Source organism: Pongo pygmaeus, chromosome 15 (assembly GCF_028885625.2).
Source record: "Pongo pygmaeus isolate AG05252 chromosome 15, NHGRI_mPonPyg2-v2.0_pri, whole genome shotgun sequence".
NCBI lineage: Eukaryota > Metazoa > Chordata > Mammalia > Primates > Hominidae > Pongo > Pongo pygmaeus.
Window position 1 is genome coordinate 64,156,222 of NC_072388.2, and position 15,596 is coordinate 64,171,817.

The following is a 15,596-nucleotide window of genomic DNA, read 5'->3' on the forward strand; positions in this document are numbered from 1 at the left end:
CCTAGGTTAAAGCAATTCTCCTGCCTCAGCCTACTGAGTACCTGGGATTACAGGCACCCATCACCATGCCCGGCTAATTTTGTATTTTTAGTGGAGATGGGGTTTCACCATGTTGGCCAGGCTGGTCTCAAACCCCTGACCTCAGGTATCTGCCCACCTCAGCCTCCCAGAGTGCTGGGATTACAGGCATGAGCCTGCACCCATCCTCAATATTTAATTTTCAATGTTTTTATGTCACTCAAAACTGCTTGTAAACACACTGCCATTTTAAAGATATCTGCTGATTCAATCTATTTCGTGTTGATTGTTGTGCTACTTTTTAGGGAGCCATACTAAGTCTTGCTCGTCTTGCTGAGTTTTGGGAAGCTTGGTAGTTCTAATGATTAGCAGGCATTAATTTTATGAGATAGTTTCAGATATGTACGGATACATCTGTGATTTTCTAAAACAGAACATAATTTTGATCTTACACTCTCATTCTGTGTAATGCAGAAAAATTAATCCAGTAGGAAATTCATTCATTCATACTCATCCTCTCTTCTTTGATCTCCTTTAGCTGGAATCTCAGTTGCAGGAGAGTGGGAAGGGGGAACCCTTGTAATACCATGTGCTCAGAGTTGGTAGCTCCAGAGATGGGGAACAGCTTATCCCAGGACATCCAGAGATACTAGCATAGCCCCGTGTTGTCCCCTAAAGCAGCTGCATGCCCATCTAGTTTGCTCAGCTCATGCTGCTATTGACAAAGGGTCAAACTCTGTAAACTATTTGAAGAGATTTATTCTCAGCCAAATATGAGTGGCCAATGGCCCATGACACAGCCCTCAGGAGATCCTGACAACATGTTCCCAAGGTGGTCAGGCTACAACTTGGTTTTATACACTTTAGGGAGACATAGTATATCAATCAATATCTGTAAAATATATATTGGTTTGGTTCAGAAAGGACAACCAGAAGCAGGGGCTTCTAGGTCATAGGCAGATTCAAAGATTTTCTGATTGGCAATTGGTTGAAAGAGTTATTATCAATAGAAAGGAATGTCTGGGCCAGGTGCAGTGGCTCATGCCTGTAATCCCAGCACTGTGGAAGGCTGAGGTGAGCAGATCGCTTGAGCTCAGGAGTTCAAGACCAGCCCAGGAAACATGATGAAATACCATCTCTACAAAAAATACAAAAATGAGCTGGGGTGGTGGCTCATGCCTGCAATCCCAGCTACTCGGGAAGCTGAGGCAGGAGAATTGCTTGAGCCCAGGAAGCGGAGGTTGCAGTGAGTGAGACTGTGCCACTGCACTCCAGACTGGGTGACAGAGCGAGACCCTGTCTCAAAAAAAAGAATGGCTGGGTTAAGATAAGGGGTTGTGGAGACCAAGATTTTGTCATGCAGGCGAGGCCTCCAGGCAGCAGACTTCAGAGAGAATAGACTGTAAATGTTTGTCAGACTTAGTCTGTTAACAAATCTTAAGGTCTATGCTGATGTTAATGCTGGTCAGCTTTTCCTGAATGCCCAAAGAGAGGAAGGTATGATGAAGCATGTCCGACCCCCCCTTCCCATCATGGCCTGAACTAACTTTTCAGGTTAACATTGGTATGTCCTTTGCTGAGATGAGGAGGTCCATTCAGGTGGCTGGGAGCTTAGAATTTTTGGTTTGCACTGCCATCCATCATTGTTTCTCCATGGCATGACCACTTTGAGCTGCCAACTCTCCCTCTCAGCTCACTTCTGAGCACTTCTCGGCATGACAGTGGGGCAGTCCAGCTACTTTCCCACAGCTACCACAGCCAGAAACAAGGCTGTCACTGAGCTCTCTCCCCCATCACCCGAACAACCATCTGTGCTCTGTTGACCCCATATCACTGTAGCATAAGCAAATCTGTGGGGTCAGCTGCCCTCCCTAGATAGGAAGTAGACACAAGTTTCCTCTATTCTTAGTTTCCTCAAGGCTTATCTTGTGTTCTACTTGCCAGCCAGAGTTCCCTCTCTGCTAAAATAATTCACCCTGGGAAGATGATAGGGGCCTTCCTTGGAGACCACACATCTCTCCAATCTAGATAACCCTACGAAAGTATCTAGGGGCTGGTAATCTTGCATGGAGGAGTGGGGAGAGTTCTTTCAGACCATTCTTATTTGGTTCAAAATAACTATTTAGGGCCAAATAGTTCCTGAATGCTCAAAAAGTATTTTCTCTCAAATCTAAGTCTTGTGTTCAGCAATCTCATTTGAATCTCAAAAGTTAACCACTGACTTTCTTTTTCTTGGCATTCCAGCTATGATAACCTCACTTTTCCCTGGGGCAGGGCATGCCTGGGTCTGCAGAGCAGTAGAATGTGGTGAAGTGTGTTTTGTTGATGGTAGAAGGGAGGACCTGTTTAATGTCTCAAAATACCTTCTAGAGTTGCAATGTTCCTGCCTCTATTTTTATGCTAAGTACCTTAAACCCATGTAATCTTCAGAACAATCTCAAGAATTAAGTATAGTCATTCCAACGCAGATGAGGAAATGAAAGTTCAAAGGGAGAATGGGGAATTTGTTAAAAGATTCCTGTTTTAAGTGGTGGCAGAATAATGAACCTAGGATAACCTGATTCCAAAGTCTTCATTTTAAACCCCAACAGTGAGGCTGGGCATAGTGGCTCAAGCCTGTAATCCCAGAAATTTGGGAGGCCGAGGCAGGAGAATCACTTGAGGCCAGGAGTTCTAGACCAGTCTGGGCAACACAGTGAGACTCTGTCTCTACAAAAAATAAAAAAATCAGCTGGGCATGGTGGTGTGTACATGTAGTCCTAGCTACTTGGGAGGCTGTGGCAGAAGGATCGCTTGGAGCCCAGGAAGTTGAGGCTGCAGTGAGCCATGACAGTGCCCCTACAATCCAGCCTGGGTAACAGAGGGATCTTGTCTCTAAATAAATAAATAACCCCCAACAGTGGCCTCATATCTTGTTCAACAACTAACTCTCTAGGAGATTTGTTAAAAATAATTTTGATATGCCAGGCTCTCGCCTGTAATCCCAGCACTTTGGGAGGCCAAGGCGGGTGGATCGCTTGAGGTCAGGAGTTTGAGACCAGCTTGGCCAACATGGTGAAACCCTGTCTCCACTAAAATACAAAAATTAGCAGGGTGTGGTGGTGCGTGCCTGTAATCCTAGCTACTCAGGAGGCTGAGGCAGGACAATCGCTTGAACCCGAGAGGTGGAGGGTTGCAGTGAGCTGAGATCATGCCACTGTACTCCAGCCTGGGTGACAGAGTGAGCCTCCATCTCAAAATAATAATAATAATAATAATAATAATTTTGATAAAGATCCACTCCAGGAGATCCTGATCCAATTGATCTCGGTTAGAGCCTGGTCATTAGTATTTTGAACAGTGTCAACCTTGTGAAAGGAAAATAAATCTTGGGCCCCTCCCCAAAGAGAAAAGTCAAGCTGGGAACTGCTTAGGGCAAACGCCTCCCATTCTATTCCTTAAAGGAGTTAGCTACTAAGATAAAAAAGCTATATACCTGCCTCACGATTTGTCTACAAGGAAATTCCTTTTGGACAAAGGACAAACAGAACTCAAAGTCATCCCTCTGCTCACTGAGATAAATGCATATCTGATTGCTTCTTTTGGAAAGGTTAATTGGAAACTCAAAAGAATGTTTGTCTGTCTATGACCTGGAGGCCCCCTCCCTGCTTCAAGTTGTCCCACCTTTCTGATTGAACCAATGTACATCTTACATATATTGATTGACGTCTTATGTCTTCCTAAAATGTATGAAACCAAGCAGTGCCCCGACCACCTTGGGCACATGTCATGGGACTTCCTGAGGCTGTGTCACGGGTGCATCCTTAACCTTGAAAAAATAAACTTTCTAAATTGACTGAGACCTGTCTCAGATATTTGGGGTTCACAACCTAAATTAATGAGATTCTGAAGAGATGATTAAATATAGAGTTTGTAACCATAATCGTTTCATTGCCCAATGTGCACAGCAAGTCAATACGCTGAAACACCTAGTTGCAGGAGAGAAAGAGGTTTAATTGTAGGGCAGCTGAATGTGATGGGAGGAAACCTCAAATCAGTCTCTCCAAGGAATTTGGGGCTAGAATTTTTAGTGATTTTGGAGTGGGCTGAAGTGTGGAGATCTTTGCTTGGCCCAGGGGTGCAGGATGAAGTCATAGAACAGGCAGATGAAGAAACTGTATTCTCATGCTGATTCTGCTCTCCTCTGGGGGTCTTCAAACTTGTTGGCATCAGCTCAAATTTGGGATCTGAAAAACATCTTAAGCAATTCTTAAACAAAAGCCTTATGATTCTAATGTCAGAGATTATATCTATCTTAATCAGAGGACTCATGATTCTAACCTCAGACAGAAATACTATCTGTAGGAACAATGAGGATGCAAGTGGTCAGGATCTAGTACTCCGTAACTTTCACTTCCTGTTGTTACAAGGAAGTGAGCCAAAGTGCAGCCTAATTAATGCTTAATCATAACTATATTTCTGTCCAGAATTCTTGTTAACACGGTGAGGATGGCTTCAAGTTTATTCAAGCTCAAAGCTTGAGGGTGGCCACCCAAGAGCATAGATTCAAGTTGCCCTAAACCCACACTCTGATTAGAAATAGCTACAAGAGGATTTTTAAGGAATAAAGAAGAGGCAGCTTCTAAATTGTTTACCAAGAATTCATACTAAAATAACATAAGCTATTGATTGGGTATGTGTTATTCTTTGCATCACAAATTCCAACATGAAGATAATGGGTAAGGCAGTTAAGCAGGAACAAAATGCCTTTACACAGTTGCCCTGGACATGGGCGCAGAGATGTGACTGAAGCCCCATACTCCTGTCTCTCCAGGCTTGATAAATTTTGCATACTTCACATAGCTCGGACTGATCTGAGCTATTTTTCTTTCTCAACAGTCTCTGTAGTCTCCATAATTCAGAGGCCCACCAAAATTTGAAAGCCAGCTCTACCACTGACTAATTGTGTGGTTTTGGACAAATTAGTTCATCTCCTAGTATCTCAGTTTCCTCATGTGCTAAATGGGGGATAATAACAGCTCCAACACCATTGAGCTGTTGTGGAAATTAAATTAATTTAAAATGAAAGCACTTGGAAGAGTACTTGGCACATAATAAATGCTCAGTAAGTGTTAAAGATTGCTACTTTTCCTGTCCCTTAGCAGCAACTAAAAAATATCTTTTAAGGAGCGCCATTTCCCGGACATATTACAAAAAAGGGGAATTGCCTGCATTTACATAGATTTTTTGATAGTTGATGTCTCTGAGAGCAATATTCTTTTAGCTTCTTCTCTAAATCCAGGTTTATGCCTAATTTAGATCCCACGGTCTCCTGTGGTCCTAACCACCTTGCGAACATGTTATGAAGGTAAATTGAAGTTAATCTAGGGATGGAATGATGAGAGCAGGTAAAAGATAAATAGTTCAATGGTTCTCAATCTTGGCTGTACCTTATAACTATCTGGAGAGCTTTAAACAATGCCCAAGTCAGCTGGGCGTGGTTGCTCATGCCTATAATCCCAGCTGTTTGGGAGGCTGAGTCAGGAGGACTGCTTGAGGCCAGGAGTTTGAGACTAGCTAGGCAACATGGTAAGACCCCCTCTCTATTATATATTAAAAATAATTTTTTAAAAATGCCTAAGTCATACCCCAGACCAATTAATATCAGAATCCGTGGGAACAGGGCTCAGCTATCAGTCTATTTTAATCTCCAGATGATTCCAGTGTAGCCACTGGCCTCATCTTAGCTCGGCCGAGCTGGTGAGACCCAGTAATCTGTATTCTAACAGCCTTCTGCAAATCTCAGGACCTTTGGTGTGAACCATGCCATCATCCTCCCAATGTCCAAGCCTCTGATTTCACTTCTCTGCCCAGTGGGTGTGACTTGAAAGCAAGACAGGAGGTGCAGCAACCCTTTGTTTCTCTAAGAAGGTACAGGGAGATCAGTTCTGTATATCAAATCCTGGTTTATTCTAGCCAGACCTGTCTTAGGGACAATGAGGGTCTTTCAGCCTAAATGCTTGCTTCTCAAGAAGCAGGTGAACCAGTGAAGAAGGGCCCCACTCTCTCCAAGTGGAGACTATAGCATTTGCCTAAAATACCCCTTCTCTCCAGTCCTAACTGTCCTGGAAGCTTCTCAGAGGCCAAATATGTAAACAAGTTCCAAACCAACACATCTGCTTTTCATTTCCTGCGGAATGCTAAAACGAGTCTTTTAAGGTTGCTTAAAATATGTTCTCTCCTCCCGCCCCACCCCCCAGGGCATTTGCTGTGCGTCCTCAGACCACCTCAGCTCCTCCTTCCCTACACCTGGGACTCTTCTGCGCAGACTTGGCTTCAAAGAAGGCTCACGGTTCTTCCTGGCATTTGCTTTTTGGGCTTAGCGAGTGCACATTCAATATCTTTTTCTTGAAAGCACTGTCTTCAGTCTCCTCACTTGTCCCTTTCTCCTCTGGCAAGTGTAATGCTATCAACATTTGAAACTGGCCTGATTCCCTTGTGTCCGGTAAATGGCCTTGCTGCTGAACTTCTTTAGGAGAACTGCAAAGAAACTAGAGCAGGGGCTAAAGAGAGCTGCTCTCTTGGGGCTCAGATGCCCCTCCTGGGGCCCCACCTCACGCTAGGTGGGTTTCCTTCCTAAATTTGAGCAACGATTCTGTGTGACCTTAGCCACCCTTAAGTTTGCTCTGCTTCTGTTTAGCATCTGTTGAGGAGTGACCTTTGCCACTAATTAATGAGGGTGAGGCCCCATTCAGTTGCAAAGAATGTGGAATTGCAAACAAACTTCCAAGTGGAAAGACTAGTTCTAGGGGGAATGTAAGTAGGAAAGGTGCTCCGCATTCTCCTTTTAGTATCAGAGAGATGCCGCCTTGCTCCTCCTGTTCAAGGAGCAAGGCGGCATCTCTCTCCTAAATATGCTGCTGTGTCTCATACCTCAGCTTCTCAGGGCCCTGCCAAGAGCCAGTGAGGTAACATAACAACAGCTGTTACTGCCCCAATGTATCCTCCCTCCAATGTCAACAACATACACTTTGGAGTGGCCTCTTTATGTTAAGGCCTTGAGCTTTAAGACTCAGCTCTGGCCTTTAAGAATCCTATGTTCCCATTGAAGAGACAGGATGTTTGTAAAGATAGCAGCTAGAGACCATGCCCAACAGATAACAAATGTTAAAGGAATACATAAGTATTGAACAAATATATATGGAGCACTAATTGTGTTTTGTTGTAAGCTCTGAGGCTAAAGTGTTACAGGACTTTCTCCTCAGTTCAGCTAAGAGCCAGATTCTTGGCACACAGCCACGAGAGATTAGGCTTGCAGACACTTTGAAGGGTGAGAAAAATGGAACTTATTGGGCAAAAAGGAAAATAAATGGAAACAGGGACTCTCAGCAAAGTGAGAGTCCTGCTAGCTGGTTTTTCCTGCCTCACTGATTGAATCCCACATACTACCCTGGATCAGGAGAGGCCAGGCTCCTTCCTGCTGCAAAGGGTGTGAACTTCTGCAGCTCCACCCTGTTCTCCCAGTGCGCAGGCCAGTCGGAGTTTCTCAGGGGACCCCTTTACACTTGGCTGTCTCAAAAACAGGGAGCAAAACAGATAAAACCCCTGGCTTTATGGATCTTATGTTCCTTATATACATAAGGAACACACACACATATATATATGTGTATATATATATATGGAACACACGTATATATGTGTATATATATGTATATATGTATTTTTAGGTTCTGGGATAAATGTGCAGAACGTGCAGCTTTGTTACATAGGTATACACGTGCCGTGGTGGTTTGCTGCACCCATCAACCTGTCATCTACATTAGGTATTTCTCCTAATGCTATCCCTCCCCTATTCCCCCACCCCCCGGATCTTATGTTCTAATGAGACAAGACATACTTTGAGAGGCCAAGATGAGTGTGAGCACATAAATATGTGTAATACACCAGCTTCTGGGAAGTACTTTGAAGGCAAATGAAGCAGATTAAGGAGGGTAGAGTGACATGGTTAAGAGAATGTGGTTTTTTAGATGGGAGATCAGAGAAGACCTCTCTGGTAAGGAGACATTTGAGTCAAAATCTGAAGAAGGAGGGAGTGAGTCATCAGAGTCTGTGAAGAATTTTCTAAGCAAGGCGAGCAGCAAGCACGAAGGCTCTCAGGAAGGAGTGTGCTTGGTGAGTTCTAAGAACAAGCAGGCCAGTGTAGCTGGAAAGTAATGAGCAGGAGACCGTGGGCAGGAGAAGACATGAGAGAGGTGACAGAGTGGATCACTGAGGACCCTGCAAGTGGTGGTAAGGACTTTAGATTTTCTTTTGAAGCCATTGGAGGGTTTTGAGCAGAGCAGTGACATGATTGGACTCACACCTTGGAAGGATCACTCTGTGAGCACGGACTCCAAGAGTGCACAAGGAGAAGCGTGAGGCCAGTGAGAAGGATGCTGCAATAATCTAGGATGAGATGAAGATGATGGTGGCTTGGACCAGAGAGAAGGGACTAAGGGTGGTGAGATGAAATTAGATTCTGATATATAATGAAGGTAGAGTAGACAAGATAGATGAGATATAGGGTTATGATTTATGACATAAAGAGAGAAATCAGGAATGAGTCCAATGTTTTTGGCCGTTACTCAAGGTTTTAAATTCGTAGGAGGGACAGGCTGCCTCTGGTTAAGATAATAAGGGAAAAATTAATGAAAGACCCGAGATTTGAGCTGCACTTTGAAAAACTAGTAGGATTTTGTGACTTATAAAAAGTCTCAAGGGCTTATTTTGAGACCATTTTATCTCCTGGAGTGCAGCCTCCTACCCTAGTTCCACTTCTTTCAGTTATATCAACCAGGAGCTCTGGGATGGGGGACTCAGTCAGCCCAAGGAAGGTGAATCTGGATTCTTTAGGCCCATCATGAAAATTTTCTACTCTTGCCAGTAACTGGTTTAGAAATGGGCTGGTTTAAGAATGGGCATGTACTGGCCTGGGCATGGTGGCTCATACCTGTAATCCCCATACTTGGAGAGGCCAAGATGAGAGGATTGCTTGAGTCCAGGAGTTTCAGACCAGCCTGGACAATATAGTGAGCCCTCCTCTCTACAACAATAAAAAATAAAATTAGCAGGGCGCGGTGGTGCGTACCTTTAGTCCCAACTACTTAGGAGGCTGAGGTGGGAGAATTGCTTGAGCTCATGTGTTTGACACTGCAGTGAGCCATGATTGAGCCACTGCACTCTAGCCTGGACCACAGAGTGAGACCCTGTCTCAAAATAAAATAAAATAATGGGCATATGCTATAGTTCTGGACAATGGAACATAAAAGGGAACTCTGCAGAAGGGACGTCTGGGAAAATCTCTAAGTCTTCAAAAGGAAACAAGGTACTCTGGCCTTGAGATGTTGTTAAGGACATAGAGCTTGAACTGCTATTGCCATCTTGCAAACATAAAGGGGAAGGTAAAGGCAACAGCTGCAGAGTGGCAGAGAGAAAAGGTGGACAAGCATGGTTCCTTGAGAACATCGCTGAGCTATGGAATTACCCAACCCTGGAACTACACAACTTCTGAATTTTTTTTTTTTTGAGACGGAGTCTTGCTCTGTCGCCCAGGCTGGAGTGCAGTGGTGCGATCTCGGCTCACTGCAAGCTCTGCCTCCCGGGTTCATGCCATTCTCCTGCCTCAGCCTCCTGAGTAGCTGGGTCTACAGGTGCCCGCCCCCACGCCCGGCTAATTTTTTGTATTTTTAGTAGAGATGGGGTTTCACCATGTTAGCCAGGATGGTCTCCATCTCCTGACCTCATGATCTGCCACCTCAGCCTCCCAAAGTGCTGGGATTACAGGCGTTAGCCACCTCGCCCGGCCCTGAATTTCTTTTGTAAGATTAAAAAAAAAAAATCTCCTTATCATGAAATGCTTTTGAGTTGGGCAGTTTCTACTCGAAGCTCAAAGTACATCGTTTTAGATAAGCAATAAAGATTCTGGTTAGAAGAGGGCAAAAACAAACACTTTGAGGCAAGACTTTCTTGGAGACAAGAAAGCTCAAAGCGTATTTGGGGAGGATTGGTGAAATAACTTGACATTCATTCATAAATTCATTCAGTAAGTATTTGTTGATGCCTACTGTGTGCCAGGCACTGTTCTAAGATCTAGGATTCTGCAGGAAACAAGATTGACAGGGTACCTCTCATGGAGTTTATTACCTTGTGGAGGAAAGAGGGGTGCATGTGGACATTGGCTACTGTATTGGACAGCACAGGCATAGGGTCTGGGAAGGCCTAATTCAGGGAAAGCATGAAAGGATGAAACTGTGAGTTTTGGCAATGGCTTTAGGCTTCTGCTGCTCTGCTCTGGATTCATTCTCCAAAGAGATTTATTAGGTCAAAGGGCATAAATATTTTTAGGATTTATAATTACTTTCTTAATTGGTTACATCAATTTATGGTACTACCCAAGGAATACAGGTCCTGATATTACTGGGTTTGGATTTGGGGATTTCCATTTTAATTTGGTAGGGATTAATTTAGTAAAGGAGTTCATTTAATAAAGTTAATTTAATTAATTTAGTGAAAAAAAAACCATGCTTTTAATTTGTTTCTTTTTGATAATTAGTAAAATTGACTACTTTTTTGTGTTTGTTAATACTTGTTCTTTTGTTAATTGTTTTGTTAGTTTTTGTTCAGTTATCAGCTAAGGTCTTAATGGGATTCTTATCAACTTATCTGAGTTCTTGACATAGTTCTTGTTGTAAATATAACTCCTGGTATGTTGTTTGTTGTTAATTCTGGTGATATGTTACATATAAAATTTCTTTAGAAAGATTTTTTTATTTTTTTGAGACAGAGTCTCACTCGGTCACCCAGGCTGGAGTGCAGTGGCACGATCTCGGCTCACTGCAACCTCCACCTCCTGGGTTCACGCCATTCTCCTGCCTCAGCCTCCCAAGTAGCTGGGACTACAGGCGCCCGCCACCTCGCCTGGCTAATTTTTTGTATATTTAGTAGAGACGGGGTTTCACTGTGTTAGCCAGGATGGTCTTGATCTCCTGACCTTGTCATCCACCCGCCTCAGCCTCCCAAAGTGCTGGGATTACAGGCGTTAGCCACCGTGCCCAGGCTAAAAAATTTTTTATGTAGTTAAGTACTTTAATATTTTCTGTGTAGTATACTATATTGCTATACTAGAAGCAATATACTATTGTTTATACTATAAGCAATTAGTATTGCTTATAATTATAGTCATCTTCCCATTACTGTTTTGACAAATTTTCAATCCTATTTTCTTCTGAACTTTACAGTATTATATGTTTTTAAGACTTTAAATCAAACAAAATTAATTTTAATATATAAGGTGTGGATCTCAATTCTTCCCTTCCCTCTTAAACTGCTGGTCAGTTATCCATCCACCATTTATTGAAAAATATTTGGCCAGGCATGGTGGCTCATGCCTGTAATCCCAGCACTTTGGGAGGCCAAGGCGGGCAGATCATCTGAGGTCAGGAGTTCGAGACCAGTCTGGTCAACATGGAGAAACCCCGTCTCTACTAAAAATAGAGAGATTAGCCAGGAGTGGTGTTGTATGCCCGTAATCCCAGCTACTTGGGAGCAGGAGAATCACTTGAACCTGGGAGGTGGAAGTTTCAGTGAGCTGAGATCGCGCCACTGCACTCCAGCCTGGGTGATAGCAAGACTTTGTCTCAAAAGAAAAAAAAGAAAAGAAAAAGAAAAATATTTGTTTATCTCATTGTATCATGATAGCTTTATCATACACTGGGTTATTTATGAAGAAAAGAGATTTGACTCACAGTTCCATAGGCTTAACAGGAAGCATGACTGGGAGGCCTGGGGAAACTTAAAATTATGGCAGAAAGTGAAGAGGAAGCAAAGCATATCTTTCCATGGTGGAGCAGGAGAGAGCTAATGAGCGAGGGGGGAAGTGCCACACACTTTAAGACATCAGATCTTGTGAGAATTCACTCACTATCACGAGAACAGCATGGGGGAAATCCACTCCCATGATCCAATCACCTCCCACTAGGTCCCTCTCCCAACATTGGGATTTATAATTCAACATTTGATTTGGGTGGGGACACAGAGCCAAAGCATATCAGGGTGTATATTTGTTATGATCTTTCTATTATATTACAGAAATCTGTCTTTATTTTTTTTTTTTTTTGAGATGGAGTCTCACTCTATCACCCAGGTTGGAGTGCGCTGGCGCAGTCTTGGCTCACTGCAACCTCCACCTCCTGGGTTCAAGTGATTCTTCTGCCTCAACCTCCCGAGTAGCTGAGACTACAGGCGTGTGCCACCATGCCTGGCTAATTTTTGTATTTTTAGTAGAGACGGGGTTTCACCACGTTGGCCTGGCTGGTCTTGAACTCCTGACCTCAGGTGATCTGCCTGCTTCGGCCTCCCAAAGTGCTGAGATTACAAGCACGAGCCAATCTGTCTATTCTTTTTTTTTTTTTTTTTTGAAATGGAGTCTTGCTCTGTCACCAGAGCTGGAGTGCAGTGGTGTAATCTCGGCTCACTGCAACCTCTGCCTCCCGGGTTCCAGCAATTCTCCTGCCTCAGCCTCCCGAGTAGCTGGGATTAGGTGCCTGCCACCATGCCTGGCTAATTTTTTGTATTTTTAGTAGAGACAGGGTTTTGCCATGTTGGCCAGGCTGGTCTTGAGCTCCTGACCTCGTGATCGCCCACCTTGGCGTCCCAAAGTGCTGGGATTACAGGCGTGAGCCACCGCGCCCAGCCTGTCTATTCTTAAATCAAGACTTCAATACAGGAAGCCAGGTGTGGTGGCTCATGCCTGTAATTCCAGCACTTTTAGGGGCTAAGGTGGGAGATTGCTTGAGGCCAGGAGTTCAAGACCAGCTTGGGTAACAGTGAGACCCCCATCTCTACAAAGAAAAAAACTTCAATATTTTATTTTTTTTATAGGTTTTTACTTTTGGTAGATCTCGTTCACCCTCTTTCATTCCCTTCCGCAACAGATTTTCTTTCTTTTTTTTTTCTTTTGAGTCAAGGTCTCTCTCTGTTATCCAGGCTGGAGTGCATTGTGCAACCATGGCTCACTGCAGCTTCGAACTTCTGGCCTCAAGCAGTCCTCTCACCTCGGCCTCCCAAAGTGCTGGGATTACAGGTGTGAGTCACTGTGCCAGGACTGTTTTCTTTCTTGCCTGTTTAGAATTTTCCTTTTCTTTGTTTCTTTTGTCATATGTTTAAAAACATCCTTCTGGGATTTTTACCAAGATTCTGCTAAATATGTAACTTAAATTGTAGGAAACACATATTTATATAATATTTAGGTTTCCCATCCAGGAACTTCTATTTTTCCATTCATTCACATCTTTTCAGACAACATAGAAGTTTTTTTTTTTTTCTTTTTTGAGACAGAGTTTTGCTCTAGTTGTCCAGGATGGAGTGCACTGTTACGATCTCAGCTCACCACAACCTCTGCCTCCTGGGTTCAAGCGATTCTCCTGCCTCAGCCTCCTGAGTAGCTGGGATTACAGGCATGCACCACCACGCCCAGCTAATTTTGTATTTTTAGTAGAGATGGGATTTCCCCATGTTGGTCAGCCTGGTCTTGAACTCCTGACCTCAGGTGATCTGTCCGCCTTGGCCTCCCAAAGTGCTGGGATTACAGGCGTGAGCCACCATGCCGGGCCATCACATAGAAGGTTTTATAGATTTCTTTATAAAGAAATGTATGTATATACATATATATGTTTGCATACATACATTGTATCTTAGACTGGGTGCCATAGAAATGCACTCTGAGATGGAGAGTTGTCTGCAGAGGGTGTTTTACAGAAGACACACCTGTAACAAGATGGCCTGCAATGGAGCTGTAACTGGGAACTTAGCTGATTCCAGGGTGGGAGGTGGTGGTGGGGATTGGGGGAGATCCTCTGAAACTGGAATGGGACTTTGAAGTTTAGCAGTTTACAATTAAAATACAATCTTTGAGTGGACTAGGATGCTCAAGTCAGCCTGACCATTATATGTTCTTTCCTTAGATAAACCTCAGAGACAGCCAGGTTATCCAGAGATGCTTAAGAAACATGAAATCAGATCAAGGAGTGAGCTAACTTCAAGAATTATCTCCCAGCTAAGGCAGGTTATGGCTAAGTCTGGAAGTATACATGGAAGTCTGCTTGGCAAAGAGATTCCTCCCCACTTAGCCATGTTTAGGGGGAACTGATGTGTTTGCCTGATTGACTAACTCCCCCACATGCACTAGGTCTTTTTCCAACTAGGGTTCAAGTTTCCGTTTGAGGCATTACTGTTATGTTCTTCTCCTGCCTCCCAGAAATTATTCCCAGAACACCTGGACTGGAATACTGTCTCTTCTTAATCTCTTCAGTCACAAATTACAATCTTTAGATTTACCTTCAAATATGTAGCTAATCACATTTGTGGTATGAGGATCTTACTAATTTAATTTTGAGATTAATTTTCTGTCTAGTTTTTTTCTGGAGGCAACTTATTGTGATCTCTAAGGATTGACAATGGCTTCTACAAAAATCATAATTTAATATGATGTCCAATATTAGGTACTCTTTATTAAGAAGACTCATTCTAGCTCTACTAGCACTTAAAAATGAATGTATATTGAATATTAAATGCCATTTTTGCATTTATAGAAAAAATCAAACGATTTCTTTTGAGCTTAATAGGTTGTGATATTTCCAATTAAGATATCCTTTTATTTGAGGAATTAAGTCCTCCTTCTGTTAATGAATTATTTTGAATACACAATGTACGTACATGGCGCAAAATTCAGAAGGTATGTATAGGTATCCAGTGGAAGTTAGTCTCCTTTCCTCCCCTGACTTCCATCTACTTAATTCGTTTCCTTGGGGCAGCTGATGCTATCAGTTTCTTGTGATTATTCCAAATGTGTCTTATGTATTTTCAAATATTCTTCCCTGTATACATAAATAGTAGCATACCAGCTCGAACCCAGGAGGCAGAGGTTGCAGTGAGCTGCGATCATGCCACTGCACTCCAGCCTGGGCAACAGAGTGAAACTATGTCTCAAAAAAAAAAAAAATTAGTAGCATACGATTCTGTACTATTTAACATATTGCTTTTCTTGATTAACAATATTTATTTGATATAGTTCCATATTAATAGGTATAGAATTGTTTCATTCCTTTTAATGGTGGCATATAATTCAATATGAATGTAATAATTTATCACTCCCTTATTAGTGAACAATTAAATAGTTGTTAGCCAATTTGCTTTTACAAACAATGCTGTAACTAGCATCCTTGTGCAGGTCATTTTCCATACATCCAACTATATCTGTAGGATAAATACCTGAAACTGGAATTGTCGGGTCAAGTTCATTTTTGGTTTGAAAGTTATTGCCAAATTCCTGGCCATAGATTTATGCCATTTACCATCCCATCAGCAACAAATGGGTGTGCTGGTTTCTTCTTGACAATATTGGATATGATGAAGCTTTTTGATCTTAGTCAATCTGGAGTTGAAAAATGACATCTCATTGTAGTTTCAAAGTGCTTTTATCTTTAATAGTGTGGTCAAGTTTTTCATATGTTTACCAGCCATTTGTATCTCATGTTGAAGCTAAAGTTTGTAGTATAGTATGA

General features: G+C 42.8%; 1 protein-coding gene across 3 annotated transcripts in view; it reads left to right on the forward strand.

Moving 5' to 3' along the window:
* Window positions 1-15,596, forward strand: part of FUT8 (fucosyltransferase 8) — a 456,741-nt gene that overhangs the window by 39,882 nt on the left and 401,263 nt on the right. For 2 of the 3 annotated variants that reach the window (XM_054449583.2, XM_054449582.2), the window contains exon 1: window positions 8,102-8,286. The exons of the other annotated variant lie outside the window; for it this stretch is intronic. The gene's annotated coding sequence lies outside the window, so the exon portion shown is untranslated. Of the gene's footprint in view, window positions 1-8,101; window positions 8,287-15,596 lie in introns of those variants that run through there. 3 annotated transcript variants of the gene reach the window in all.